Source organism: Mesoplodon mirus (genome assembly GCF_964341445.2).
Source record: "Mesoplodon mirus genome assembly, chromosome: 9".
NCBI lineage: Eukaryota > Metazoa > Chordata > Mammalia > Artiodactyla > Ziphiidae > Mesoplodon > Mesoplodon mirus.
In genome coordinates this window covers 72,897,002-72,923,664 of record NC_138985.1, presented here as the reverse complement: position 1 = coordinate 72,923,664, position 26,663 = coordinate 72,897,002, and positions in this window count along the sequence as shown.

Below are 26,663 nucleotides of genomic sequence, written 5' to 3'. Positions count from 1 at the left end.
GAGGCAGTAGAAGTAGCAGTAAAATGGTGTTAAGGTAGTAATACTACCTTAATCAATATATAGATTCTTCCAGAGAAACTCAGAAATAATTTCTTCCTCTGGGGCTCACCAGAGTCTTACAGAAAAAGTACCCAGACTTCTTGCCGGTGGTGTTCTGACATCAGAAGACATGGCAAGAAACGTTATTTCATAAGCCTCTAACCTGGGGTCTCACAAGGGTGGTCTATAGGCTGAATCTGTCTTACAGACCAATGAGCTGTCTTTTTGAAACATAGGAAGTTCCCCCCTGAAATTTCTGATTTCCAGCTTCTCTTAATTAAAAATGAGATCTGCTAAAATGTTCATGACACCGATTGGCTGGAACTGAGAGGTGACTCTCCTTTCAAAGATGTCTTCTGCCCCTCAAGTTCACCGGGGCCCCCACCACTCCCTACAGCAGATTGAGAAGTCCTCCGTGACTGTTCTGTATAAGGGCTCTTGTGCAGTGCTTGCAGGGACACGTGTGAGACCATGGGGCACACAGGTGAGGTCATAAACACAGTCATCCTTCTCTGGTTCAGAAGGCTTGGATCTTCCCCCACACCGCCCCTCCAGGTGCCTGGCCCTGGAGTGCCCCGCGCCGTGGCTGCTCTCCCCACTCCTGAGTCTCTCCCCCAACAGCATGTGCCCTGATGGGATCAAACCCAACACTCTGCCCTGTAGCAAGGAGTCCTGCAGGTGAACTGCAGCCTATCTATTATTTAAGCACTGTTGGCAATAACACTTTCAGTGATATTAATAGGAACAACTATAAAGCACTTAGTCTAGATATACGACTCCTTCAATGCACCTCAGGGTAGACATTATTATTCCCAGGCTACAGATGTGGAAACAGAGGTACAGAGAAATACCTCGCACAGGGTTACACCATGGGTGATTAGGGAGAGAGGAGAATCCAGGTTAAATCCTTAGCACCTACCCTTGAAAAATTTCTTGACAGATTATGTATTTTTAAATAAAATTATTCCTCTTACATCTATTTTTTTAAACCTTAGTATTATGCATGTTTGGAATTATCTTTAAACAGCCACATCTATCTGGAATTGCTGATTAACTCTAGATAGTGGGCCGTATGCTTTCCCGTCCTGCCTCTTTGTGCACGTGTTTCTCCTGCTTGGGTTGTGGTCCCCTCCTCCTCCTCCTCTTCGCCCATGTGAATCTCTACTCTGGAAGCTTCCAGTAGCAATTTGCATATGCCTCTTTAAAAATTTGTTTAATTAATTTTATTTTTTTACTGAAGTATAGTTGATTCACAATGTTGTGTTCTTTCAGGTGTACAGCAGAGTGATTCAGATATATATATACATATATGATCCCTCTCTCTCTCTCTCTCTATATATATATATATATATATATGTATATGTATATGTTCTTTTTCAGATTCTTTTCCCTTGTAGGTTATTAGAAAATATTGGGTATTGTTCCCTGTGCTGTATAGTAGGTCCTTATTGGTTATCTATTTTACATACAGTAGTGTGTATATGTTAATCCCAACTTCATAATTTATCCCTCCCTCCCCCCACCACCTTTCCCCTTTGGTAACTATGAGTTTGTTTTCTATGTCTGTGGGTCTATTTCTGTTTTGCATATCAGTTAAGTTGTATCATTTTTTTAGATTCCACATATAAGCAGTATCATATGATATTTTTCTTTCTCTGTCTGACTTACTTCGCTTTGTATGATAATCTCCAGGTCCATCCATGTTGCTGCATATGCCTCTTATAGGTGACATGGGCACATTTTCTGAGGCAGTCTTGATTTCAAATATTTGGTCCTATTGTTATACTTTCTCACAGCTTGTGTCCAGACCATGGATTCTTGATTCAAAATATATGACCATGGTGTGTGTACAGTCCTTTTAATCTCTACTGAGAGTTTGGCTTTTTTTAATTGCACATGAGTCTCCCTTATGAGACAATGAGGTCCTAAGAGCAGAAATCACATCTTACTCATGTTCATGCTGCAGCCCAGCTTAAATGATAAAGAGCATTGCATGGAGTGGGCAGAGTTTGTCTTGCATCCATTTAGATATCAGTTCTCTTTACTTAATAGCATGTTCAGATTCCTTTTTCTCTCTTACCATTAAACCAGCTTGGTTGAAATGATAGAAACTTACTCTGAGGCATCAGAGACTAATGCCGATTTTGTGTGGTACTTAATTTTCAATTGGCATCAAAGACCTCATCCAGAAGCATCCACATAGAAAAGGTCAGTGACTAGAATCCCATGTGTGTGAGGGCAAGTGCATATTAAAATAGACAACCATGGTGAGTTCAGAGCAGAGGTACTGAACCAGGGGTGATTTTCCCCCTTTCTTTCCCCCTCAAAGCATTGTCTGAAGACATTCTTGGTTGTTGTAACTTGGGGAGGGACCTTCTACTGACATCTAGTGGGTAGAGGTGAGGGATCCTACAAAATATCCCACAGTTCACAAGACAACCCCACAACAAAGAATTTTCCAGCCCAAAATGTCAATAGTTCTGAAGTTGAGAAACTCAGGTTGAGAGGGTTTCCTATTGCTACTGTAACAAATTTCCACAAACACAGTGGCTTAAAACAACACACATTTATTATATTATAGTTCTGGAGGTCAGAAATCTGAATGGGTCTCACTGGGCTAAAATCAAGTTGTCATCAGGGCTATGTTCCTTCTGGAGGTTCTAAGGGAGAAAACATGTCCTTGCTTTTTCCAGCTTCTAGAGGCCACTCACATTCCTTAACTTGTTCCTCCTGCTCTCTTTCTTCAGCAATGTCAGGCCAAGTTCTCAGGTGCCATGCCTCGGGTTCTCCCTCTGCTGCCTCCCTCTTTCACTTAAGGACCCCTGTGATTATGATGGGTCTATCCAGATAAACCCCAATAATCTCCCTATTTTCAGGTCATCTGATTAGCAACCTTAATTCCACCTGTAACCTAATTCCTCTTTGCCCTGGAACCTTACATACTCATAGGTTTGGAAATTAGGATGTGGGTATCTTTGGGGGCCATTATTCTGCCTACCACAGAGGCCTGTCCATGTCCTACAAGTATTGGCCACAACACAATCCTAAACCAAATGCATTTACTGGCTTTATCAAGACCAATTTTCAAGTCATTTAAGTAATGCCCAAATACCATGATATGATTTTTAAATAATTATGTGTGGACGGCTCAAGATATATAATTGATTTCATTCCCCTTCAATTATAGTTACTTAGAGATCAAGGCCTACCATATGACCTCCTATGGCATTATTTCCTGAGCTGTAGGACTTGTTAAGGGCTCTGGGCTCAACTACACTGGCCTCCCAGTGTCAATACCTGATAAGAGGTTTACACACAAGGATCAATAGCCAAATGGAAATCAAGGTGCCTTTTCATTAAGTGCCAGATGCCACAACTCTCAGTGTAAAGATAGGAATCCAAGAGAGGCTTCACTCCCCTTCCCTGAAAATGTAAGACCTCAGCCTAAATTTCCTACCCAGTTACAGGCAGAGTGGAGGTGGAAGCGAAGGAACCCTGGCTGGGCCTGCCGAGAGACTGAAGCCCCGCCCAGGTCTGCCTCCCAAAGGACCCATCATTGTCTGCTCCCTTAGATCAACTTAGAAAATTAGGTTAAAAATAAAAGCTAACATGAGCTTAGGTAGATATTGGAGAGTTAGATTACCCTTAGGAGGCGTGTTGGAATTTGGGGGCCTTCAACAAAAGGATTGAGGTTACCAGTGGTGGTACAGAATGGGCGGTGGAGAGAGTACTGGTATTGGAATCAGAAGGTTCTGTGTTCTGGTGCTGGCTCACCTCCACCTGGGAAGGCTGCCTTATATAGCTTTCAAGGATCTAAGCCACTGTCCTTCCCCCTGCTGACCTACAGCGTGGTGTTCCAGCCCCCTTTAAGCAGGGCAGGTGCATGCAAATTACTGTTCCCTACAGAAACGTGCCTGCGGATCAGTGGTCATTATTTTAGGAACACAGTAGGAACATTGCTCTGATTCCAGGCACTCTCCAGCTTTTGATAGTAAGGCCTGAGTACCTGGCATGTCACAGCTGCTGCGGTGCTGTTGTTTCCTGGGTTGCCATGTGAACCCAGAGAAATATTCTCCATGGGAGCCAGTAATATGATTTATTTGAAAGAAAGTCTATAATGAACATGTGCTTCAAATGAAAGAATCAGGGTGGTACTGCCAGGGTTCGGCCTGTTACGCTAATGCTCTGCAGGGTGGTAGCTTGAAATTGCTTTTATTAAGGGAATGGAGCACAGAGTGGAGAAATGGAGCCTGCTGGCAGCCAGAGGTCTCCTAATCTCTTCACTTTCGATTTGCAAGCATCTGGGACGCCAGCTACGGTTGGCAGGGTGGTTTGCTGGTGCTGGCCTGGCAGGCTGACTGGGCCTGGAGAAGTGCCTTCCCTGCATCCCACAGTCTGCCTGAACTTGCTTTCCCCAGCTCTCTGTCCTCTCTCTTGGTGAGAGTCAGGAAAGAAGAACAGACCCCATTGTCCCCACAGTGCCTGGGTGAGGCAGGTCACGCTTTAGTTAAGAGACCTGGTGACAGGTGGAATGGCTGTGTCCCACTGGCACTAACATACACAATGCCATCAACCTGGAGGATTCCAACAGGCTCTGGGTGGACACTGGCCTCACCACCTAGGTGGATGACCCTTTTGGCAACATAAAAAGCATTTTACCAAGTGAGTGAGTGACCCAGAGATGGCCTGGGGACCTCAGAAGGTACGGATGTTGCCATTTGCAGCATATCTTGGCCCATGAAGTTTTGGAAAATGTCCAAAGCCCCCATGTGCTCCCATCAACCCTCCCTGCCCTATATGGGGGTGTATTCATCTCCTACAGCCACTGCAACAAATTAAATCAGATTTAGTGGCTTAAAACAACACACATCTATTCTTTTACAGTTCTGAAAGTCAGAAAGCGAAAACCAAGATCTTAGCAGGGCTGTGTTCCTTCTGGAGGCTTCAGAAGAGAATCTATTACCTTCTCTTTTTCAAAATCTAGAAGCCACCTGTATTCCACTCCACTCCAGCTTCTTGCTTCTGTCATCGCATCTCCTGCTACAGACTCTGAGCCGCCTGCGTCTCTCTTGTCAGGACCCTTGTGATTACATTGGGCATAATCTCCCCATCCAGAGACCCTTAACTTAATCATATCTGCTAAGTTCCCTATACTGTAAGGTAAAAGTTTCCAGGACTGAGAGCTGAACATCTTTGGAGGGCTATTTCTCAACCTACTGCAGGGGGACCACAGCTGGTGGTGGTGTGGGACAGGGAGACCACATCAAACCTTGCCCCATCCAGCCCAACAATGCCTCCTTCAGTGTGGCGGCACCGGACACCATGTCAAAGGGCAGCTCTGGACCCCGCTTGCTAGGATAGGCCTACCCTAGCCACTTGCCATGACCTCTCTCCTGAACCTGAGCTGCTCATCTTCACTCTGCTGGCAAGTGACCTTGCAGCTCCTTCTCTCCTTTCGGACTTTTTCTTCATCACTAGAGTGATCAGGTTGTGCCATTTCCTTTGTTCTATCCTTGGATTCTCTTTTTTTTTTTTAACATCTTTATTGGAGTATAATTGCTTTACAATGTTATGTTAGTTTCTGCTGTATAACAAAATGACTCAGCTATACGTATACATATATCCCCGTATACCCTCCCTCTTGTGTCTCCCTCCCATGCTCCCTAATCCCACCCCTCTAGGTGGTCACAAAGCACCGAGCTGATCTCCCTGTGCTATGAGGCTGCTTCCCACTAGCTATCTATTTTACATTTGGTAGTGTCACAGTCTTTTTTTTTTTTTTTTACATTTTTATTGGAGTATAATTGCTTTACAATGGTGTTAGTTTCTGCTTTATAACAAAGTGAATCAGTTATACATATACATATGTTCCCATATCTCTTCCCTCTTGCGTCTCCCTCCCTCCCACCCTCCCAATCCCACCCCTCTAGGTGGTCACAAAGCACGGAGCTGATCTCCCTTTGCTATGCGGCTGTTTCCCACTAGCTATCTATTATCCTTAGATTCTCTTATCCACGTCCCACTTATCCTCCTTGTGGCCCTACTCAATTGAACATTTTCCCCAGAAAGCTTACCATGACCCAAGAAGTTCTGTGAAGTTTGAAGACATTAATGTTACAACAGAAATGCAGAAATATACCATCTCTTGAAGCCAAAGATAAAATCTGAGGGTAGCATGTGGGAACAGGGATGAGGTCTCAGTGCTTCAGGCGTGATGACCAAGGGCAGAGAAGAAGTAGAACCAGTGGGACAACTTGGGGGCAGGAAGCAGAGATTTGCCATAGGTGAGGGTGCCTCAAGGTGAGACCTGCTTAAGAAAGACCTGAAAATGAATGAGAAACCCCCGGGGGATGCTGATGAGACCTCTGCTCAGGAAGTGTTGTATCTGAGACAGAGGAGACAGTCACTGCTTAGGGCAGCTGGCGGGGGTGGGGTGGGGTCCCAGGAGGACAGACTATGAACCTAAGATAAGACCTGGACCAACCAGAGAAGATCAGGAATGTGGGAGGGTGAGTTTTCTCACTTATTAGTGGAATCCATCTTTTACCACCTGTATTAGTTTCCTGAGGCTGCTGTAACAAATTCCCCAACACTTAGTGGCTTAAAAGAACAGAGATTCATTCTCTCACAGTTCTGGAGACCAGAAATCTGAAATCAATATCAGTGGGCTGATATCAAGACATAGGACTGTGCTCTCTCTGGGTGCTTTGGGGAGAATCTGTTCCTTGACTCTTCCAGCTTCTGGTGGCAGCTGGCTTTCCTTGACTTGTGGCTACTTCAATCTCTGTCTCTGTTTGACTTGTGGCTAATTCAATCTCTGCCTCTGACTTGTAGCTACGTCAATCTCTGCCTCTGTGGTCACATTGCCTCTCCTCTGCGTGTGATCTCTCACTGTGCTCTTTTATAAGGGTACTTGTAATCACATTTAGAGCCCATCCTGATAATCCAGGATAATTTCCTATGTCAAAATCCTTATTTTAGTCATACCTACAATGGTTCTTTTTCCTTATAACATTTACAAGTTTCAGTAATTAGAACCTGATATATTTGGGTGACCATTTTTCAACACGTGACACCATCTTTACACCAGCCTTGTCAATGGCCATCAGCAAGGAAGGGGATAAGTGACTGCATTTCTAGCCTCTCATCATAGCTGTGACCTTTGTAAAATCAATCACGAGGTGAGTGCCAATGATGATGACCCTGACATTCTTAGAGAAAAATTCACAGAACTTTCCCAGTCAAAGAAGACAGAGGATGTGTCTATGGACCTATGGCCTGGGCTCCTTGTTAAGTACACCATGAAACCCTCAATGTACCAACTTTTTGACAGATGATGGAAGACAGATGACCTATTCTAAGAATTCCTTTTCTTTGGTTCTTTTCTCTTCTGGTCACTGTTTTCAGAGATAGTATCATGGGAGGAAAAACTGTATAAGCAACTGAAGACCCAATGCCATAGGCAACTCGTCTGTTGTAAACACAGGGCCCTCAGATCCAGATCCTACCAACTCCCAAGGCTTTTTTCCTCTCTCTCTCTTACTCTTTCTCCCTCTCCCTGTACATGGCTGAGTGGTAAGCTTTTTAATAAGAATTTGTAATTGAAATACATCAATTCAAAGTCTCAGTATCAAAACTTGTTGCCCTTTTCCCCTCTATTTGACATTGGGAAAATCACTACCCCTTTCTAGACCTCAATTTGCTCCCTTGTAATTTGAAGGGAATGAACAGAGAGGGCAGAGGCAGGAAGGGATGTCTAATGTGAAAAAGACTGTATAAGGTAGTGGAGAAGCTCAAGCTTGAGAACCAGGCGGCCCTGAGTTAGAAACCTGCCTCTGACACTCTGCTACTCAGGTGCTCTTGAGCAAGTTGCTTTCCCTTTCTGAGTCCCTGGCTCCTCACCTGTAAAATGGGAACAGCCATTGGTGTGAGGACTGTTTATAGGTTGAGCTGTACCACACACAAGGAGATACTAAGTCCTAATCCCCGGGACCTGTGAAGGTGGCCTTATTCGGGAATGCGGTTGGTGCTGCTGTGAGGTGTTACGGTGAAGTCGTACTGGAGTGGGGGGGCCCTAATCCAACATGACTGGTGTCCTTATAAGAAGAGGAGAAGACACACAGGGAGAAGATAGTCATGTGATGGTGGGGGCAGAGATTGGGGTGGAGCATCTACAGCCCAAGGAATGCCTGGGACTACCAGAAGCTGGAAGAGGTAAGGGAGGATCCTCCCCTAGAGGCTTCAGAGGGAACATGGCCCTGCCAACACCTTGACTTCAGACCTCTGGACTCCAAAACTGTGAGAGAATAAACCTCTGCTGAGTTAAGCCACTCATTTTGTGGTTGTTTGTTATAGCAGGCCTAGGAAACTCATACAGTTGTCATGTCTACTCAGGCTCCTCTTGGCTGTGACAGTTTCTCAGACGTTCCTTGTTTTTGATAAACTTGGATTTTGTAGTGTCCTTCTAGTGGAATTCGTCTGACGATTTTCTCATGATTGCACCGGGGTTATGTATTTTGGGGAGGAAGACCAGAGGTAAAGTGACATTCTGATCACATCATATCAAGGGTGCATACTATGAATATGATTTATGACTATGGTGCTGACCTTCATCACCTGGCTGAGACAGTGTTTGTCAGCTTTCTCTACCACAGAGAAAAAAGCTTATTCTCCCTTTTCCTACTGTGCTCTTTGGAAGGAAGTCACTATCTGCAGCCCACACTTAAGAGATGGGAAGTTATAATCCACATCCTTGAGGGTGAAATATCTACCAACCTTATTTAGAATTCTTCTGTATGGAAGATTGGTCTCTTCTTCTCTGTTTATTAATTTATTTAATTATTTTAATATGAATGTGGACTTGTGGATATTTATTCTACCCTGTGGATTATGATCCAGCATTACTTTATGTTGTGGTTCAAGTTGTTCCAGCTTGGCCATGGGGGCTCTTTCAGTTGGCTCCTGAGTCCTTTTGAGATACCCCCATCACTGTGGGGTTTTTTCCTTCCCAAGAACTCCCTTATCTCTGGCACTGCAAGATGCTCCAGGGTCATCTTGTATATTTCCTGCCCCAGCCGCAGAATCAGCTCTGGATAAACCCTGGCTTTTTGAATTAGAGAATGGTATTAGAAATCACTGTGTGCTCATTGCTACTGGAGTGTCACAGCTTTTAGTCCCTCTTAGCTGACAGAGCAAGAAAATACACGTGTGTTTACTAATCAGCGTTTTTCTAAGTTGCTGTTGACCTTAGATTTGGTATTTCTTGGATCCCTCCTCTTTATATTCCTAATAGGAATAGATATTGTTGGGTCCAGACAAAAGGGTCCATCAGCAGGACAAGTCTATTAAAATGCACATGATGATTGAGTCTGAATGGGCTTTCTTTCTTTATCCTAATTATCCATGTTTGTCAAGTCTGTACCCTTATAGCCTCCCTAGTGTACCTCATAAGGTCCTACCTTGGGACTTAAACTTACATTGTTCATTTTACCTACCATGGCTGGCTGGCCCTTTACCTTCTACGTATCCAAATTTTCCCCATTTTTCTAGGTCCAACCTGGGTGGTTGCATGGGTGTGTTCCCATTATCATGATTCATGAAATTGTACATCTAGGATTTGCACAAATTTTTAAATGTTGGCTATACTTCAATAAAACGTTTACTTAAAAAGATACCTTTGATCTAGGTAGACGGCATCCATGACTTTGCTCCCATGAGGTTGTAAGTAAACTTCATGATACTAAAAATAAAACTTACTCCTAGGCATCAGTTCAAATAGATTTGTCTTTAAGAAACCCCATCTCAAGCTGGTTTAAACAAGGACTTTATTATCTCAGGTTACAGGAAGTTCTGAGGTAGGTGGACCTCAGGCACAGCTCATTTGGTCGCCCAGTGATGGCACTGACGACCTAGGTCTGACTGTCTGCTCAGGCCCCCGGGCGCTGACTGGTCCTCAGTGCCAGCAGCCACATTGAAGCATCACTCCCAGACCTTCCCATACTCAGAGTGTCTCTTCCTGTGGCTCTCCCTAAAGAGCAAGGGAACCTTCTCAGCAGCTTCCCCCTCTCAAAAAAGTCTTCCCTTCATACCCCCTGAGTCAGAATTGAAAAAGGGAAGGGAAGAATCTTGGTATCTTTGTGTCAGTAACAAATGCTGTCACTCCTCCTAAGGAAGGAAAACTCTTTCAGGCAGGTGAACATATGAGGCTCACATTCCAGGGATTTTCCTCCTAACTGCCCTCAACAGTTTATTTGTTGGCTCTTCTCTGCCATGTCTTCTGGTATTGCTGGAATCTGGTCTGAGTGGCCATCACCTTCTGGACCTGCTGGAGGAGGTGGGCAGTGAAGGGTCAAGCAGTACCCGTTATGAAGGAGGTTGCACGCCCCTGGTGCCCTGGTGGTTATTATGGACCAGGAAACAGCTTCAGCGCCCCAACCAGGGCTGCACTGTTGGTAAAATAGACCCTAGACCTGGGCTCCTGGCCCAGGATTTTAGAGGTGGGCTCCGGGCCACTGAAGTGTTCCTTCAAAGTATTTAACACAGTTCTAATTTTATATTTTTTGATGATTAATTGATTAATATCTTTCTCCATACTATTCTGTAAATTCCCCAAGACTAAGGAACATGCCATCTATTTTGCTCAGCATTCAGAATAGCATCTGGAACACATGGGAGTTCACCACTATTGCTTGAACCAGTGAATATGGTGGAAAGGGGTATAGGTTTTGAGATCAAACCAATATGGGTTCAGTGCCTAACCAAGGAGGACCTTACAGTTTCTGGCTTTGACCAGGGCCATTTAACTTCTCTGAGCCTCCAAATCTCCATCTGTAAAACGAGGAGAACACTACCTACCCTTTAGGAGAGCTATGTGTTAAGCTCTCACACATGTCAGTGTGTCCCTTATTTTTCACTCCCCTGACCCCAAACACCCCACCAGACTGTTTCTTTATAAATCAAATGGGGACCAAAGGCTTATCTCATAGAATGGTTATGGAAATTAAATAAAGTAAAATTTGTGAAAGAAGGTGCTATGTAAAAGTTGGTGCTAAAATTACGAGGGCCATCATTTAAAGAGGCAGGTAGAAGAGTCCTGAAGTCTGTGTCTACCTCACAAGATTTTCCAAAATGCACAAACCTTCTTACCCTGCAATTGATTTTGCTCTGTGTCATTTAAAGACCTCAGTGGCATTTTTGAGGGTAGATTATGCAAAGCTGTATTGACTTTTTAAAAATTTTTTTATTAGTTATCTATTTTATACATATTAGTGTATACATGTCAATCCCAATCTCCCAATTCATCGCACCACCACCACCCCCGCCCCTCTGCTTTCCCCCCTTGGTGTCCATATGTTTGTTCTCTACATCTGTGTCTCTATTTCTGCCTTTGCAAACTGGTTGATCTGTACCATTTTTCTAGATTCCACATATATGCGTTAACATACAATATTTGTTTTTCTCTTTCTGACTTACTTCACTCTGTATGACAGTCTCTAGGTCCATCCACATCTCTACAAATGACCCAATTTCATTCCTTTTTATGGCTGAGTAATAGTCCATTGTATATATGTGCCACATGTTCTTTATCCATTTGTCTGTTGATGGGCATCTAGGTTGCTTCCATGACCTGGCTATTGTAAATAGTGCTGCAGTGAACATTGGGGTGCATGTGTCTTTTTGAATTATGGTTTTCTCAGGGTGTATGCCCAGTAGTGGGATTGCTGGGTCATATGGTAGTTCTATTTTTAGTTTTTTAAGGAACCTCCTTACTGTTCTCCATAGAGGCTGTTTCAATTTACATTCCCGCCAACAGTGCAAGAGGGTTCCCTTTTCTCCACACCCTCTTCAGCATTTGTTGTTTGTAGATTTTTTGATGATGCCCATTCTAACTGGTGTGAGGAGATACCTCATTGTAGTTTTGAAATTAGTGATGTTGAGCAGCTTTTCCTGTGCTTCTTGGCCATCTGTATGTCTTCTTTAGAGAAATGTCTATTTAGGTCTTTTGCCCTTTTTTTTTTTTTTTTTTTTGCGGTATGTGGGCCTCTCACTGTTGTGGCCTCTCCCAGTGGGGAGCACAGGCTCTGGACACGCAGGCTCAGTGGCCATGGCTCACGGGCCCAGCCGCTCCGCGGCATGTGGGATCTTCCCAGACCAGGGCACGAACCCGTGTCCCCTGCATCGGCAGGCGGACTCTCAACCACTGCGCCACCAGGGAAGCCCTTTTGCCCATTTTTTGATTGGATTGTTTGTTTTTGTATTGACTATATTTTAAAAAAATTTATGTATCCTTAATACTCTGACATTTGGTGTCTTGATCTTGGAGAGATTGCCCCTCCCAGGGCCACCTAATTCCTAAAAATAGCAAATGATTTCCCCAAGAGTGCACCTGTCATATACAAACCAACCAACCCAGAGCCCACACATACATCATCTCCTTTACCAAACTTACACACAGCAAGTCAGTATTCCTCCTGCCCGTAATCACCCTAGAGCCAGGTGCCAGACACCTAGAGACCACCCACACAGCCCAGAGCCTGCTGAAATTCTTCAAACTTCCCCATCCTAAGTTTACTCATTGTACCTACCCTGCCTGGCCCATCCCCTCTGGGCAAAACCCTAATAAACGCTCTGGGCCATGTTCTCTTCTCTTGCCTCTTCTGCCTCCTAACCTACCCTGGTGCTTCTCATGTGGCCCTGCATGGCATGGCATGGTGTACCTCTCATTTCTAGGGATCCATGAGTATAAATTTCTTCCTCTGTGACAGTCTTGTCTGTGTCATACCTGACTGAAGCAAACCTGGGTACATTTTAACACAGAAACAGACCCCAGGACCGAAAGCTCTGGGTGGGGGTAGGTGGAAGGGTGTGCGTATGTTGGAGGGAGGATAACAAAGAACCCCCTTCTCATCTTCTTAGAGGACATTCAGTGGCAGAGGCTACGTGGACAGTGGCCTCAGACCCTGGGAAGGGTTCATGAATTTCTTGCTGATGCACAGAAGACCATCTGTACTACTCAGAAATAAGTGGAAAAAATATTATTTAATACCCTCGAGACTTAACTGGAATCACATTTGCAGGAATTTCCAGTAAAAGGGTCAGAAAAGAAAACATTCTGTTGAGTATCTACATTGTGCTTGTGTCAGAGACACAACAGCCTCCCAAAGAAGGTACTATTTAGCCTCTTGTTACAAATGGTGAAACTGGGTCATGGAAGTCCGTTGCCCAGCTTGTAAGTGGTGAGGCTGGGACTGGGACACATGTGTGTTGCTCCAAGGCCTCCCTGACCCCATCCGCCTGTTGTCTCTAGACCAGAGTGATGTCATCAGACATGCACACAGGGACAAGGGAGCCTGAGCTCACCCCCGTCCTTCGGGCAGTGGGGGTGGAGAACAGAAGTAAAGAAGAGAAAGGAATAAAGAAGAGAAAACCCTATAATCCTATCATCCTACCACCCAGATATCTATGCATCTATATATCTAATGTGTGTGTACTTATAAAATTGGAAGTATACTGTTTATTATATACTACAAAACATATACATACACACACAAAAAAAAACAATTGGAGTTACACTATAATATTGGCATTTAACGACCTTTTGTTAGCAGCATTTTACACAGTTGGATGGTAGTATTATTTTGCATAAATCAGTACTTTTCAAGTTTGGCTGTGCTTCATAACAGCCTGAGGAGCTTAAACCTTTTTGTAAATTCCTGGGCTCTTTCCCACATGCTACTGTGTCAGGATTTCTAGGTTTGAACGCTGCAATTTCACAAGCCTCCCTGGTAGTTCTGACATAGCCCAACCTGCTGTGACCCATTTGCAGAACCACTGGTGTCCGTGTGCCGTCATGAGCAGTAGGAAGTAGCAGAGGTCCCAGGACCACCTGCAGCACGTGGTGAGAACAGAGGAGCCAGGAAGGCCCCGCTGGCTGAGCTTCTGGCTTTCTCCTTGAGGGCATCACACAGTCAGCCTCCCGGAGCTGACACGGAAGAGAGAACTCCGGGAAAGAGGAAAGGTTTATCGAAATGAGTAAGCGCCGGGCTCTTCCTATGTGTGACCTCATTTTGATAACTCCTCACAGGACCTATAGTCCACACCCCACCCTGTTTCTCACCTTCCAACCAATACCACCACAGATGTCCTTCCCCCACCCCTTTTTATTCTGTGAGCATCTCTGATCATGTCTTCCATCCTCTTCAACTCTTTCCCAAGGGCTGGACCCTGCTGCTGTGTCAGGTCTGCTGAGGGGACAATGGCATCATGGCCGACTCCAGCTGAGTGGCTTCCTCACAGCCTCACAGATGCCCCTCAGATGTCAGCTCTAATCCTGTCCCTGGTGACTGAGCAAATCTCTAAGCCCTTGTGAGTAAACACATAGTCCCAGACCAGCAACAGTAATCTCACCTGGAAGTTTGTTAGAAATGCAGAATCTCGGGCTGAATCCAAACCTGCATGTTCACAAGATCACAAGGGATTCCTATACACACCGAAGCTCTGTTCTAAGGGGTTACATCTTCTAAAGAGCATAGCTGCTTCCGGTGCCCTACACTCAAGGGCCTGATTTGAGGGGTGAGATCAGAGGCTGCAAGTTCAGGCAAGCCACTGAGAGGCCCAGTAAGGGCACCCGGACCTCCAGCTCCATCACTGGATTGACCTGGAGATCCCCAAGTTTAAGGTGAGGAATCAAGCCATTCTGCAAGACGGTGTCAAGCCCCAGCACTTCCTGGAGGCCTCCAGCTGTGCTGGCTCATGCCCTTGGTGACACCTGGCTGCTATTGTTAGGGGAGAATAAGGACCAGCAGGGACAGTGACACTGCAGATACTGACTAAAAAGGCAAGGCTCCTATCCGTATTTGGAATGACAGGCCAGATTCTGTTCTGGAAAGAAACAATGGCTCTTTTTTCACTGGATGTTACAGGATTTCAATGGCAGGAACCAGCCAGAGAGGCGAGGGGATGATTAAGAGACAAAATGCAAGGCATTGTGTGCACACCACACTTAGTCCAGCCCTGAAAGCATTATTGTAACAGCCTTTGTTCACATAGCCCCTGCCTGGGCCCTACCACCTTCCTCAGAAATACTGTAGGCCTTGGACATGCCGAGGTCTATTCAGCTCTTCTCCAGAAAATGGGGGTGAAGCCACAGCAAACTCTGATGGAGTCTTGGGAGGGGGAGTGGGGAGGGGGAGATGAAGGGGCAAAGGACATGTGGACAGAAGAAGGTGACAGTGAGGGTTGGTTAGGTCACAGACCACAGCAGATCAAGGAAGAGATGTTGGGAGCCAGATCAATATATGTTGTACTGGGGTTTTGAGGAGAAGAGAGAAAGAAGAGGGCAGATGAGGGCAGGGAAGTGTCACCACTGGTTCACACCATGAGACAGGATATCAGAAAGCCCGAGTTCAAACCCCATACCCCTTAGGGCTACGTGACTTGGACATTTTGCGTGCCCTTTTTGAGTCTCATTTTCCTCATCTCTAAAGTGCAGATACTGACACGTGCCTCTTGAGGGGATGTGACAATGAAATTAAATGAAATGGAGCATGAGAAAGTATCTAGCATACTTGGCACAAAAATCATGAGTTCTAGTTCAGAAAGATGTTGCTTTCTGTTGCCTGTCAACTAATACACACCACCACCCCCAGCCCTGCCGGTTTCACCCTCTAAGAAAGTTTCAAGTTGTGATTCCCAAAAGCAGTGTGTGGGGAGGGCGCGAGGCAAGTCTGGTGGTAGTTAGAAGACTATGGCAATTATCCTAGTGGTAGTTAATTATGGTCCGAGCTAAGGCGGGGCGTGTGGGAATGGAGAAAAGGCAGCGATTTTAAACAGGATCTGATGTCACCAAATTTGCATTTTAGAATAATCAGTTTCAAGCACTCTGAATGACTGGGCCTGTGTCTTCTCCCCTTGAATTGTTTTATTGTTTCACTTGAATTGTTTTACTGTCCAACCCCTGTTTCACTGATTCTTGCCCTCCCCTGGTAATGAAGGACAGTTCTTTCCTCGCAGTTTCCAGAGAGTGTTGTTCAGGAACAGTTCTGTCCGCTGTCATACTGGGTCCTGGGTCAGCCCTGTGTTGGAGGATGGCAAGGTGGACAATCTTCTTTCTGTGGTCATTATGGGACTCGCTTCCTCAGAGCCCTGGCCCGAAATGCTACGCAGAGTGAGCTTTCCTGTGAGGTCTTTCCAATTCCTCACGAGAGGTTCGTCTCAACTCCACCTGGAGCCGCTGCTTCCTTCAAACAGGCTTGGTGTTGCAGCCGGGGCCCCTCATCGTTCTGGTCATCCCCACCCAGGCCTTTGGCAATGTGAGGACTGGCAGTACCTCTTTCCCCATCTGTATTCTATTTTGACAGGGGGGGACAAAGCAGCCCTGATGGGTTTAAACTGGAGTTGCTAAGGTGGCAAACACAGTGACGGATACCACAGGACTCCCAAGTTGCTCTCCTCTGAAGAACCAGGCCTGTGTTACTGGGCCGTGCTGGGCACCCAGCTCTTCCCTTTAGTGGGAGTTCACTCTCTCTCATGCCAAGAACAGGCTCACCACCACCCCTCTCCTAGACAAGCGCAGATGCTGCTGTGTCCCAGAGGTGGGCCCTGCTAGGGTTGACGCTGGGTGTCTAGTGCAGCTCTATGTTCAGATCCCATCCCTTCCTTTGACTTGGGGGATTACTCTCTGCTGAGGGACCTTCAACTCTTATTGGTCAGGGATGCTGAAATTCCCAGTCTCAGTGTTCTCCCCAGCTAGGTCAGAGCTACTCAGAGATGGATGAGCCAGGCAGGCGTAAGGGGGTTCTGGGAGGCGCTGGCGCTGGGGGACGCTGAGGGGAGGTGTTGAGGGGTACTGCCGCCTCGTGTCCCCCTAGCTTTCTAGTGGAGGATGAGAAGGGTTCCAGACTCCAGCTCACTTTGACTTCTGGCATATACCCCCTGAAAGCTGCCTTTCTCCTGCTGACTTCTTGCTCTTTAATAAAGGACATTCACCAGAGGCTTATATAATAGTATTCTAATGTACCCCAGATTATTTGGCTACTTGGCTAGTTTGAACTGTCGGTCAAATTCATCTCATTTGATGGCCTCACTAACTTCTTTATTTTGGGAGCAGAAGATTGAGATAATTCAATAAATTATAGCTTCCCATGTTATAAATTTTAAAGATTGGGAATTTTTTTTTTTTTTTTTTTGGCTGCACACACGGCATGAGGGATCTTAGTTCCCCGGCCAGGGATCGAATCAGCACCCCCTGCAATGGAAGCACAGAGTATTAACCACTGGACCACCAGGGAAGTCCCAAGATTGGAAACTTTTAATAAAACTGACGGGCTTTCTCCATCTGGGGTAGACGTGCCTCATTAGTTTATTCATTCCACAGATTTCAAAGTGCCTCCTTTTTCATATCTAAACTCCCTTATTGAATGTGAGACTATGCACACGCACAATGTCCAGCACCACGATGTCCTTGAAGAAACCTCCTTTGTTTCCCCATGTGGGCTGGAGAATTCTTCTTACTGTGATGTCTTCTCCTTTACCCTAAACTCTGAGCCTCATAATAACCTAAAGAATAAAGCAAAGATTCACCTACTTATTCTCCTTTCTTCCCAAAGTGCCGATCTTGCCAAACTCTCTATTATTTATTCACAACTTCTTCCCAAAGCTAGTTACTCAAGCCACCTGACAGGTAGGTAGGAAGAAGCCCACATGTTCATGGTCTTCTAGGGGATCACTCATCAGTCTGATAACATTTATGGAAATGAATTGTTCTAGTCAGACAACGCACAGTGATGCACTCAAGTTAAGTCAAGGAAAAAGAGGGTTATTATAAGGACAGATGTAGAAGGAACTGAACAACTGTCAGGATCCAAGATACCGCCGTGGATAGGTTCCTCCAAACTGTGTCCTCTCTCCCTCTTTCTTTCTCTCGAGCCTCTCTCCCCCGCTCCTCTCTCCATTTGCATTTCTCTGTACAACTACCCTATTGTCCTTTCTCTATCAGTCAACTTCCTCTGCTTACTCATGGGTCCTACTGTCTTATGGGCTTGAAAGTGTCCATTGTAACGTCTCCCATTTGAATCATATGAAATTTGGGTTTCAATTCCCACTAAATGACTCAGTCTCTTGTCCATAGTATGCTGACCAGTCTGTGGATGAGCCCCCATGGATTGGCGGTCTACCTTGGTCTAATCCGCTTTGGCCAGGAGGTGCTAGGCCACATGGGACCAAACGTTGGCCTGAGTATTAAAGGCTGTGCAGGACAGTGTCCTTCAGAAAAGACTGTGGGTGTGGTAGGCCCACTAAAGGGAGCCCAGACCAGCATTATTCCTGCTATGGTGAGGATCTGAGCTTTTCTCTCTCCGTTTCAATCAAAGGAAGGTGGTCTCCAGGGCAGGTGGACTCTGAGGCAGGGAATTGCTGAGGGCACAAACTTCCCTCAGAAAAAGCCTGGTGATTTGTAAGTAAATGCCGCTATTCTTTAAAAAAAAAAAACAATAAAAGAATGTGCTAAGGATATCCTGTTATGTCTACTAAAAATGACCCTTTGTGGACTCTGTAATTGGGAGCAGGTAGAGAGGCAGGTCAGGAAGGGTTGTTTCTCCTTTAACTTTCACCCAACTTTGTCCAACAAGGACTATTTGGCTGGCTTTCCGTGGGCTAGTCACAAGAGAGAAGCAAATGTAGTTCTCCTCTATTTTATACCTAAGGAAGTTAGGAGGGGGTGTGTCTTGAGAAAGAGCTAATTGAATCTGGATGGGGAGCAAAGGAAAGATTGTTGGAGGTCAAAACAGGGGGTGCACAGAAAGAAAACACTTCCTTGGGAAGATCCTTCCCTGGGAAGGTGTGATCATCTTAGTCTCTGGAAAGAGGATCCCTCAGTCCTACCTGGTGGAGTTTAATCTGATTGGTTTGAATGTGGGAAGATGATGCTGAGCATGCTCAGCTCAGCTCCACTCTCTTTCTCCTGGGCTTGGGCTGTCCACAGGGTACAGAAGTTTTCTTCTGCTCCTTTATGTCTCCCCTGCGCAGCTAACTCCCTGCTGTAGGAAAACCTGTCCTGGGTCAGTGCTTCCAGGAACCTGGTGGGTATATCAGGCAGGGTGACCTAAGTGCTGCAAGAAACAACTTCTGGAAATTTCTTAGCTTCATCCTTTTCTAAGTCCTCAGAGTTCTTTCCATTCAGCTTGCAGATGGAGTTGGGGAGAGCATGAGAAATACTCATGGGAAGTTTTTATGGATCATGCTAAAAGGGAGCACATAAGGGTGTTGTTTTAATTTCCCTTCTGTCATCCTTTGTTTTATTTTATAATCTGTTCAAAGCTCTCATGGGAAGAGAGAGGCTATTTTTGGACCCCTCAACTCCATCATTTGGTGCAGGTCCTTGGAACATTGAGGAATAAAACATAGGACTTGAATAACAAATTGGGAAGGAATTGGACTCTAATTTTCCTCGAACCTTAAATCACAAGGGGAAGAGAATATGATTTGAGACCTTAAATCCTCTGGGCTTTAATATCTTTGGACTTTAACTTAATCATTGGCTTTAATCATTGAAATTTAATTTCTTCCCAGAAAATTCATGGTGAGAAGGGGTTGATACTCCAACTTGGAACATCTTGTATTTGGTATTTTATTGCTGGAGTATCTTACCGTCATTTAATTTCTTTGTAGAACATATAATGATCCATATTTAGAGTGACAATATAATTTATCACCCAAACTAGTATAGTTTTGAGAGAGAAAGGAGGCTCTATTAATAATTATGCTGGGACAACAGGCATAAACCTATACTGTTTGGATTGAACTGGGCTGTACAGTCACTCTAGCTATATTGGACAATGTGGAGGGACATCATTAGGAAAGATAAATGGAATAGGGAATTAATTTCCAGCAATGTAGAGATTTAATTAATGGAGATTTTCTGACTCATGTAGGAACCCTCTGGGGATCAATTCTAACTTGTCCACCAGTGGTCCCAGGAGGATCCACAAAGGAGCTGTACCAGTCAGGGGCCATCCAAGGGAAATAGGAACCACGGTAGATATTTCAGATTGAAGGGTCTCAGTGCAGGGAATTGGGTACACAGGTGCTGGACAGCTTAAATAGCAAAGAAGAATGGTAACATAGAGATTAATAACTGCAGAAAGCAGCTACCATCCCTCAGACTGGGGGAACAAAAGGAAGGATGTGGAGTTACTCCCACTGGCCCAGTGTAGCCCCATACTCCCCAAGATGTGTTCTTTTTTTACAATATCCTGCCCATCTCCCTTTGGCAGACCCTACCTAACAAGAAACAACTGTCAAAGGAATTGGGAAATGTGGTTTGCAGAGTCCCCGCCCCAGCTTCAGCATCAAAAGTGGAGTGGAGGGTGGGCTTGGAGCTGAGAAACAGTAGGGACATAAAGGGCCCAGATGCTGTGGATGGCATTGGGGGAGTGTCTGATGAAAGAGGAGTAGAAAGGTCTTGATAGAACTTCTGGTGTCCTCATCGGAGGATCACCGCACCCCTGGTTGACCATAGGCTAAATAGTTAAAGCACAAAGGGGTTGAGAACAAACAATTGAAAGTCGGTGGTGGGTGATCCTTGTTCATTTCTGATGTTTCTTTTCATGTGGAGATGCCACATTTTCAACTTTTATTTGCTCTTCAGTCGCCCAAAGGGGAAGGAATGGCCTAATCTGCGTCAGGAATTTGGAGAGAATAAACTGGGCATGCTCAGCTCAGCCCTCCTCCTCTCTTGGATGCTGATGTTCTTCTCTGCCCCTTCTTCTGTAAATCTTACTATTTATTGACACCTACTCTATCCCAGGCACTGTTCTGGTCCTGAGGATATAGCAGTGAACAAAATAGACAAAGATACTTGTCTCATGGGAGATGCAGGCAATAAGCAATAAACATAATCAATAAGTACATTATATAGTGTATTGGGAGGTGATAAATGCTGGTGCAAAGAAAAACACAGAACAGTGTGAGAGATCAGGGTTGCGGGGTTGGCAGCTGCAGTATTAAAGAATGTGGTCTGGGTAGGCTCACCTAGCAAGTGCATTGAGCAAATGAGGAGAGCCATTTGTCTGCCCACACTCAGAACCCTGTAAACACCAGAGCTTTTGAGGTGAATACTGGCCAGTCTGTTTCTCAGTCCACACACCACTTGTCCCCAGTCCTGGACATGCCCTGAGCATCTTGTTTGAGTAGGACTATGGGCTGTGGCTCCCAGCAGAGACAGGTTTAATCACTAGGTTTACCTGTTGAGGTGTCGTCTTGGAGCAAAGCCTCAATCATAATTGCCTATAATTAGTGCTTTACCCAGCTTTGCAAACAGAGGCATGTGGTCCATTAGCCTACCCACCTCACCCTGCCTCAGTTTTGCAGCCAAGACAGCAGTATTAAAGCAATAGCTATTGCTATTGGCAAACAAATGTGCACACTGTTTTTCTTTAAGGCAGCAGTCCCCAAAGTGTGGTCCAGATCCTGGTGGGTGGAGAGAACCTTTCAGGGAGGGTCTGTGAGACTAAAACTATTTTCATAGTAGCCTAGAATGTTTTTTGCCTTTTTCATTTTCATTCCCTCATGTGTACAGTGGAATTTTCCAGAGGTTACATGGCATGGACTAGCACAACAGATTGAGTGCAGAAGCAGATTAAAATACTCCTTTTTTCCCTAACTACATATTTGTGTGAAGCCTGATCTTCTTTATATATTTCTATCAAAACAACATATTGCCACAGATTGAATGCAGAAGATCTGAAAATCCAGCTGTCTTCTATCAAGCGAAACTTAAAGAGATTTGCAAAAAGTTAAAACAAGTCACTCTTCTCGCTAAATTTTTTTTTGAAGGGGGAAATACAGTTAACTTTCCACATAGGAGATATTTACGTTAATATGTAATGAGTTTATTATTGTTATTTATAAATGAATTCATAAGTAAATATTAAACATTTTCTCACTTTTAATTTTTAATGCAGTAAATATCTATGGGTATAATCCACATAAACAAGCATAAAGGGGTCCTGAGATCAAAAAGTTAAGAAAGGCTGCTCTCAAGGGCTTCAATGTGATACCCCATTTGCATGTTGTCACGGCCCCCAAAACATCCCTTCAGAGGCATCCTTCCTTGTTCTCAGACATCACATAAACTTGTGGCCATACTTCCCCACTTGACTTTCTTTTGGGTATCTACCTGCATGCAGAACTACTTTATACTAAGGTCTGTCTTCTTGGGTGGGGGCAGGACAGCATTTAGTTAAGAGTGGAGGGAAGAAATTAGAGTTGTCCTGGGTTTACCTAACAAATATCTGGAGAGTTGCGAGGTGATCAAGTTGGACTCTTAGAAGAACATTTGTCCTCAGGTTGGACCCAGGGCAACTGCACGGGGGTAAGCAAAGGGGGCCCACACATTTGCTGGCCATGAGGAACTTGGGCTCTAATGACCCGGCATGCTTTTGAGTGCTGGCTCCTCAGTACTGGCCCATTGAAGAGCTGCACCAGAACCCCCTGCACCAGAATCATCTGAGTTGCTTGCTGTACATACAGATTTCCAGGCTCTACCCAGAAACCAGTGAATCAGAATGAGGTTGGGGATCTCAAAATCTGTACTTTTTTTCTAACCCCTTGGGTGATTCTGTGATGCAGCCAGATTTGGGACCATTTGATCAGCCTTCTTAAACCCTGTCAAATCGTTATAGAGATGATTTACATGACTTTGGCCCCAAATATTTCTTCTAGCCCCCTCCTGCAGGCCCAAAATACCTACTTTTTAGCAATTAGTTCTTTGGGGATAGGTAACACCACCTCAAATGTACCCTATTTACATGAAATCCTATCTGGAGGAATGCTGATTCAGCTGTGATCTGGGAGTAACGTAGCAGGTGTATTATCTATCTGCTATACATGAGGGAGGAGAAAGGGCAGAATGGATGGAGACAGGAGGAGGAGACTCTTTGTAAGTACATGGGAGGCTAGGAGTAAAAACTTCAGGACTCAAGGACCCCTCAATAGGCAACAAGAGAACAGAAGCTAGTTATTGATTTCTGCTGAACTGACACCCAAGGCTCTGTGGAGGAGCCAAGATATATTTCTGCAGATTCTGAAAAATCTTGGCATCAAATATTCCTATTACTGGATGCTAATGATACATGCTGGCTCGGATGCAGAGAAGGAACCCAGAAGGATCTTTCAGCCATCTCATCTCTGCTGTTTCTTGTAACTGAGACCCAATTGATCACCTCTCTCTTTCCAGTCTGGCTCCCTTCTCTGCGCGGCTTCCAGAATAATGGTCCTAAAAGGCTTTTAAAAAATACAGTCTTAGAAACTCTTTTTATTGTGCAATGTAGCACACATTCATAAAAGTGCACGAAACTTAAACATATCGCTTAATGAGTAATTAGAAAGTGAACACCCAGAGCAAGAAGTAGAACCCTGCCAGCCTCTTTTCTGCAGGCTCCCTCCTAAGCATTCTAAGCATTCTTTACGCATTAATTCTTTATTTCAAAGGGACCACCTCAGAGTTTTATCATTAGGTTATTTGGTACATAGCCTTTAGAGTTAGGAATTTCTTTTTATCTCAAGTTTTTGAAAACCTTTTATCATGCCTGAATGCCCAATTATTTTATCAAACATTTCCTGTATCTATTACACTGATTTTTTAAATATTGTAATCTATTAGTGTAATGAGTTATTTGAGTGGTTTTCTAATATTAAGTCAGCTTTGCATTCCTGGAATGAATACAACTTGGTCACATGCTTTAGTCTTTTTATATTTTGCTGGATTTGATTTGCTAACATTTTATTTGGAACTTTTTATTTTCATGACAGAAGTTCACTTGTAATTTTCCTTTTGGTAATATCTTTGTAGGGTTTTGGCATTAAGGCTTTTTTAGTCTCATAAATATTTTAAAAGTCACTCTTTCTGTAGTCTCCTGAAGACTGTATAAAATTGGAGTTGCTTTGTACTTCAGTGGTGGTAGAACTCACCAATGAAGGCATATTCTTTCTTTAGTAGTTATGATACTTACTACTCATATTTTCTGTTTCTTCTTCTGTCAGTTGTAGCAAGTTGTCCTGTTCATTTATATTTTCAGTTTATTTTAGTATAAGCTTGATCATAATATCTTTTTATTATCTCTTTATTGACTTTAGGACCTACAGTGATATCCTTAAAATAAATGATACTGCTTATTTGTGCCTTCCCTCTTTTTTTCTCCTTGCCAGTCTCACAAGAGGTTTATAATTTTTTTTTCAAAAAACAGAAGTTTATCTTTTGAGCTTTTAAAATTATATGTTTGTTTTCTTTTTTCTTTTTTTGCCATGCTATGCACAGCTTGCCGGATCTTAGTTCCCAGACCAGGGATCGAACCCTCACACTTAGCAGTGAAAGCTTGGAGTCCTAACCACTGGACCACCAGGGAATTCCCATATGTTTGTTTTCTATTTCATTAATTTTACTCCTACTCTTATTATTTTCTTCCTTATATTTCCTCTGGGTCTATTTTGGTGAATTTTCCTAAGTTCATAAAATGGATGATTTATTCATTGACTTAAAGGAAAAGAAGAAAAATTCTTCTTTTTAGTGTTAGTTTGTCTGTATCCTGCACACTTGATATAATTTCATTATCATTCAGTACAATTATTTTCTACTTTCCATGTATTTTCTTCTTTGAACATAAGTTATTAAGAAACATATTTCCTAATTTCCAAACATATGGTAATTTTCTAGTTATACTCTTGCTCTTGAGTTCTAGCATAATTGCATTGTGATCAGATAAACCAGACTATATGAGCTCAATCTTTTGAAAGCTTTTTATTTTTTAATTAAAAAAATTTTTTTATTTTTGGCTGTGTTGGGTTTTTGTTGCTGCACGTGGTCTTTCTCTAATTGTGGTGAGCAGGGGCTACTCTTCGTTGTGGTGTGTGGGCTTGTCATTGCGGTGGCTTCTCCTGTTGCGGAGCACGGGCTCTAGCATACAGGCTAAGTAGTTGTGGCACACGGGCTTAGTTGCCCCGCAGCATGTGGGATCTTCCCAGACCAGGGCTTGAACCTGCGTCCCCTGCATTGGCAGGCAGATTCTTAACCTCTGTGCCACCAGGGAAGCCTCCTCAATCTTTTGAAAGTTTTGAAGCCTGTTTTATGGCCTGGCGTATGGTCAACTTTTGTAACTGCTTCACATGTGCTTGAAAAGACTGTTTACTCTGGGGTGGTAGGATAAAGTGACCTACCTGTGTTACTCATGTTGTTCCAGTTATGCAGATCATTCCTTATTTTTGCCTGCTTCAATTACTGGAATTAAGAGTGATAAAATTCCCCACTACGGCTGTGGATTTGTCTATTTGTTTTGTAGTTCTGACAACTTTTTGGAATACATACTTTGAGGCCATATTGTAAATGCATAGAAATTCAGAATTATTATATCATCTTACTGAACTAAAACATTTATCACTTGAAATGTCCCTGTTTAACTCTACTAGTGCTTTTTGCCTTAAAGTTTATTTAGTCTTTATTAATATAGTCTCACCAGCTTTCTTTTAGTACTGTTTCCATGGAATGCCTTTGTCCACTCTTTTGCTTCCAAACTTTCTGTGTCGTTGTGTTTTAGGCGTGTCTTTTGCAAACAAAAGTCTAGTCTGACGATCTTTGATTATTAACTGGAGCATTTAATCTGCTTACATTATTACAGTTACTGATATATTTGGACCAAAAAAGTCCACCATTTTCCTATGTGCTTTCTATTTGTCCCAGCTGTTCATGTTCCTATATCTCTTTTTTCTTGCCTTCTTTTGGACTGCTAGAGTGATTTTATCATTTGTTTTTCTTCTCTTTTTGTTTCAAAGTTGTATACTTTATTTTTATTATTTTAGTGATTACAACATGGATTCTTGAAATTAAAACATTCATTCTTGGTGTATCAGTGTCTAATGGTAATCTATATTCTACCCTCATTCCAGGTAATTCAAGGATTTTAAGCAATTTAACTACCTTTAGTTTCTTCTAGACTTACACATATACTATTTTTGTGTGTACGAATATGAATACTGAGTCACCTCTTTGGGACTTCTCAGGGGGTCCCTGAGCAGACTGAAAACCGTGAGACTACATGACCCAAGCCTCCGTCCACCTTAACATTCTATACGCGTGGAATTGCACTTTAAAAATGTTAACGAAGGGCTTCCTTGGTGGCGCAGTTGTTGAGAGTCCGCCTGCCGATGCATGGGACACGGGTTCGTGCCCCGGTCCGGGAAGATCCCACATGCTGCGGAGCGGCTAGGCCCATGAGCCGTGGCCGCTGAGTCTGCACATCCGGAGCCTGTGCTGCGCAACGGGAGAGGCCACAACAGTGAGAGGCCCGCGTACCGCAAAAATAAATAAATAAATAAATAATAATAAAAATGTTAACCAAACCAGCCCTGTTGAGGATAATGCATTCTTAAAATGCAACTGCAGAGATATGAAACATGTGTTTTCAGGTTTCCAAAAGCAAGGAGGTTGGCCCCTAAACAGGACCATCTCCTTTCAATCAAATACAGTTGAAAAGCTGCAGAAAACACTGGTAGATCTGCATATAAAATGAGGTATATTCAGATGATGATAAAAGAACTGTAGTTGCCAGTAGCCCTGTAGTTCACCCAAGATGATC